The following is a 5,881-nucleotide window of genomic DNA, read 5'->3' as shown; positions in this document are numbered from 1 at the left end:
TGGATTTTGGTTTTTCCAGGAATCAGTCTTACCCTTGTTGGTTCTCAATTTCCAGGATCCTGTCTCATCCTGTGTCTAAGTGGAGTGTTGTTAGTCACTCAGTCTTGTCAGACTCTGTAATCCCATTGACTGTAGCCCACCGGACTCCTATGTCCATGGAATTCTCCATGTAAGAATACTGGAGTAGGTAGCCATTCCCTTCTTCAGGGGATCTTTGCTACCTAGAGATCGAAGCCGGGTCTCCTGCACTGTGGGCAGATTATTTACCATCCGAGCCATCAGGGAAGCTCAAGCAGAGTGTACTTTATTTCATTTCACCTTTCTTCTTTAAAATTCCTTAACAAATTCTTTTGATGTCCTTATATCAGTGCCAAGACTTTCTTCCTTCTCTCTCCTTTTCATCAGTGGCGTCAAGTGTATTCTGTTAAAAGAGCTTCCCACCATCCTCCACTTAGGCCAAGCTTCTCTCATTGCTTAACCAATTTTCAGCAGTGGGATTCTTACCATTCCTACTTAATATTTGGAAGAGAAAAAGTAAAGAACTTATCACTTATTGGGATATTGAAGTGATGCATCTTAACTCTGTTAGTAAATAAGCCATTTATATTTCATTATATTAGGATGAACACATTGAGGAAAGCACAGATTATTTCCAGAAATGCCAATGGCAAGCCCAGTACTAACAGAGGACTCATCCTCGAGGGGGATGGAAAGTCATAAACATACATCTATGCAGCAGTCATGAGAGATTTCTCTGAATGAGCACATTAAGAGTTTATGTGTTGTTTGGATATAGAAATTTTTATTAGCTTTTATTAATCCTTGAATTATGATATGAATGTGAGAGTGATTACACTTCTGAAAAGTTTAGATAAAACTTTATGAGAAATTAAGTGGCTAATAAACTAGAAAATGTGATATGAAAAAGCTCAGTGGGTCACACATTTTATAAATGGCAGTATTGAAAAATGATTATTTATGAAATTACGAGAAGTGCACCATTTAACCTACCATTTATTCCACAGTTCTTGGGGGACTTAATATTATTTTGTATGCCAGATTGGTCTAATAGAATAATAAGCTTAGCCTCATAACATCAATTTCAAGATAATATTTATCAGCTAAAAATCAGTTACAAATTGTGAGTGTTGTACAGCTATAATTATTTTCTTCCATCTTTAATTACTGACTTTGGAAGGAGCTCTCACAGACATCTAAGTTACCTGGTCTTTCTAGCTGTAGTCAGCAAGTCTACAGAGTTCCTGGACTTGTTCTAACAAAGCAAGAAAATTTGAGTCTCTCTTTCTTTACTCTGACTTCAGTCCTATAGGGACTAAAAAAACCTCTTCAATTAGATGAATGTGTATTGCATACAGCTGTGAAAATTTTCACACATCAGGAGAAATCAGCAACAAGCACTGCTGAAAGAAGGGAAAAAATGTTACTGCCAAGTGAAGCTTAAAGGAAACATACCCCAATGTTTGTGTAGGCAAATGAGTGGATGCAGACCCTAGAGTCCCTAACACATCACTTTTGTGAATTATTATGCATGATTTGTCTGTACAGGCGAAATGATTAACTGTTTTGCATCTGTAAATTCATGACCCCAAACAGATGAAAGGTAAAAATAAAAAGGTAAATTTTATACTTGATTATAAAAGTCTGGTATAAATAAAGGCATCATAAGGAAAAAAAATCTGTGTAGGATAAATTCATGTCAATTTTCTTATCAGCCACCAGAACAACCTTGATATTCTTTCAAAAACTGATGTTATATTAATTATCTGTGAAGATACATGAGGAAGATATTTAGGGGCAGAATTTTTGGTTGAAAGAAATGGTTGAAAGAAGTTATAGAGGGGCCCAGCCTCAGGAAAGAAGAGCTTTAAATAGAGCTCATCTAATCACCTACAAAGTGGGTGAGCAGGGAAATTATTCTTAACTCAATATTTAAGGGAACCTTCCAATATATTCTGGCTTTAAAGAAACTTGCAGATTCTTTGAGTTTTATGTTTCCCACCTCAGAGAGGAAAATATGGAATACAAAAATCTGAACTGATATTTCTCAAACATGCTACTATGAATAATTCCCTTTCTTATTTATCATTGTAGGCAAAAAAAAAAAAAAATCCTAGGAAATTTATTTAATAGGTGATATTTAAGATAGTGTAATTCTGGAAATGTGGGTAAATTTAAAACTGTAGAAAACTATATAATAAAACTAAAGACAAACAAACAAACCTTAAAGGTAAGGTCACATAGAGAATGAAGTAGATCTTGCCTCAACAATCTTAGATGTGTTTTACCGACAACGCCATAAACATTTTCTAAAGATAATAATAGAAACATGGAAATTCCATGATTATAGTATACTTCTTAGTTCTAGTTATTTAAATGATATCCAGACCAGTGTCTCCCACTTTAGTATGTATATGAGTCATCGAGGGTCTTGTGAAAAAGGACTTTCTAATTCAGTTGGCCTGAGAGTCTGTATTTCTAACAAGTTCCCAGATGACACTGATGTGGAAAGTCCAAGGGCCTTGAGAGGTATAGATTTAGAAAATTACATTGTTCCTTGGAACAGTTCAGAAGAGCATCTAAGGGATGTGCTTTGCTGTGCTGTGTTTAGACACTCAGTCATGTCTGAGTCTTTGCCACCGCATGGACTGTAGCTTGCCAGGCTCCTCTGTTTATGAGATTCTCCAGGCAAGAATACTACAGTGGGTTGCCATGCCCTCCTCCAGGGCATCTTCCCAACCCAGGGATTGAACCAAGGCCTTCAACATTGCAGGTGAATTCTTTACTGCCTGAGCTGCCAGGGAAGCCCCATCTAAGGGATATTAATTAACAATTGATCAATTAGATCTCTGAGAAAAGGTGATGACTTTTGGGAAAAATAATAAATGTATGAAAATAATGAATAATGAATAATAAGGGGGGTCAAAGAAAATAAATGGCTGTTAGCAGAGTTTTCTTATTCTATAAGAAGCAGAATTACAAATGAGTTTCCTGATAACAAGTCTATGCAATATCTGGAAAAAATTTATGACAGCAAGAGGTGCTAAATATAAAATAGTTTACTCAGAAAGGTCAATCTCCTATGAAGAGTTTGGGGTTATTTAAGAGTTGTTGTTCTTCCAGAAAGATGGATTTTCGTCATTACTTTTGAAAAACCTCTTCCTGGTTAGTGTGTGTAGAACAACCATATCAGTTTGGTAATTTTAATAAGACAGGTGTATTTAAAAGTGATTTGGAAGCCAATTCTAAATATCAGAACTAAGAGCAATTCTCATCTACAAAAAGAAGTTTGGTTATTTGATTTATTTTGGTGGTATTGGAAGATTTTTCTTGGAGGAAGGCATTTATTAGATCACTTTAAATTGCATGTGAAAGTCTCTACATAGGCTTCATTCTCTTGTTTTACCAATGGCTTACTAGAGGAAAAGTGAAAAGATATACTACTTGAATTTATATCAGTTTTAAAAACAAAACTGTACAATTGATGAATGAAAGATGCAAAAATAATGTCTAAATTTTCTAAAATGTAATAAAAGAGGACTGAGTGGCAGACACAGAAAGAAGAAAGAAAAATAAAGATGAAAGAAAGGGGAAGAGAGAGAAAGAAAGGAAGGACAATTTTGAGAGTGAATACTTGGTTAAATTCTTATGTTCATTTTCCCATCCTTCAAAGAAAACCTTTTTCTGTTTTCAAAAGAGCTTTGTGTTCAAATGGTGCTTTGAGAGTTGTGAAAAGGAATAAGAAATCATTATATTGGGTTTTTTCATAATTTTTCACAGACATCTCTTATGATCTTTTCTAACACTAGGCTTCATGAGCTCAGTACTATAGTAGAAGGCCAAAAAGGAAAATATAGGTAATAAGAGCTAATGTTCAGCAACAAGGATAGACCTGGATATTACCATACTAGGTGAAGGAAGTCAGACAGAGAAAGCCATTATGATATCATTTATATGTGGAATCTAAAAAGATGAAGCAAATGGACTTACTTACAAAGCAGAAATAGACTCAGAGACATAGAAACTAAATTATGGCTACCAAAGGGTCAGGGGGAGGGGATTATTTTAGGAGTTTGGGATGAAAAGATTCACACTACTATACATAAAATAGATAACCAACAAGGACCTACTGTAAGCACAGAGAGCTATACTCAGTATCTTATTATAATTAGAAGAGAATGTAAAGAAAGACAATGTATATTAATATATGTATAACTGAATCACTTTGAATACATCTGAAACTAATACAACATTGTTGATCAGTTATATTTCAATAAAAATTTAGAAAATAATGTATACAGTGCTCTTTTTGCCAGACCCTATTCTATGTGCTTCTTTTATATTAACTTGTTTAATAGATATAATGATATGGGCAAGCTTCAGTAACAAAAGAACATGTATACCTGTGGCAGATTCATTTTGATATTTGGCAAAACTAATACAATTATGTAAAGTTTAAAAATAAAATAAAATTAAAAAAAAACAAAAACAAAAAAAAAGAAAAAGTAATCATATGCAACATAAATAAATACGTGCTTCAAAAAAATAGAAAAAAGAATGTGAGGAGTACTTGGGATAGCTTTGTATACATCTGATGAACTTCAATGACATTGGCAGCTAGAAGGAACTGAACACAGGATGTGATAGAAGAACTGAAGGCAGAGTAGTCTGAAGTGAATTCAAGTGTTTCCAAGCACATTCCAGCAATGCATTATTAACATCTCTGACCATGGGTCCCAAGGAAAATACTGTCTGGCACCTTGGACCTCACTGTAAACTTACTCAAATTGTTCTGTGTATATTTCTACCTCAATGATTCAACAAAGGGATGAATATATTTTTGCAAAATTTAAAAATGTGACTCTAAGGTTACCCTTAGAGCAGAGGGTAATCCCTCTTTCTTACCTTCACTTTCTCTTGATCCCCAATATTACATACCACAGCAAATTATTAAAGGTTAAATTCTAGTTATGATACTTCTTATTCAAAGGTTTGGGAATAAGTCCTACACGATATACCCATTTGAATGCAGAGTTCCAAAGACTACCAAGGAGAGATAAGAAAAACTTCTTTAGCGATCAATGCAAAGAAATAGAGCAAAACAACAGAATGGGAAAGACTAGAGATCTCTTCAAGAAAATTAGAGATACCAAGGGAACATTTCACGCAAAGATGGGTTCAATAAAGGACAGAAATGGTATGGACCTAACAGAAGCAGAAGATATTAAGAAGAGGTGGCAAGAATACCCAGAAGAACTGTACAAAACAGATCTTCATGACCCAGATAATAATGATGGTGTGATCACTCACATTCACCTAGAGCCAGACATCCTGGAATGTGAAGTCAAGTGGGCCTTAGAAAGGATCACTACGAACAAAGCTAGTGGAGGTGATGGAATTCCAGTTGAGCTATTTCAAATCCTAAAAGATGATGCTGTGAAAGTGCTGCACTCAATATGCCAGCAAATTTGGAAAACTCAGCAGTGGCCACAGGACTGGAAAAGGTCAGTTTTCATTCCAATCCCAAAGAAAGGCAATGCCAAAGAATGCTCAATCTACCACAAATTGCACTCATCTCAGACGCTGGTAAAGTAATGCTCAAAATTCTCCAAGCCAGGCTTCAGTAAGACATGAACCGTGAACTTCCAGATGTCCAAGCTGGTTTTAGAAAAGGCAGAGGAACCAGAGATCAAATTGCCAACATCTGCTGGATCATTGAAAAAGCAGGAGAGTTTCAGAAAAACATCTATTTCTGCTTTATTGACTATGCCAAAGCCTTTGACTGTGTGGATCACAATAAACTGTGGAAAATTCTGAAAGAGATGGGAATACCAGACCACCTGACCTGCCTCTTGAGAAACCT

The sequence above is a fragment of the Bubalus kerabau genome, chromosome 3 (genome assembly GCF_029407905.1).
Source record: "Bubalus kerabau isolate K-KA32 ecotype Philippines breed swamp buffalo chromosome 3, PCC_UOA_SB_1v2, whole genome shotgun sequence".
NCBI lineage: Eukaryota > Metazoa > Chordata > Mammalia > Artiodactyla > Bovidae > Bubalus > Bubalus kerabau.
The sequence above is the reverse complement of the archived record's forward strand: the minus strand, read 5'-3'. Positions refer to the sequence as shown.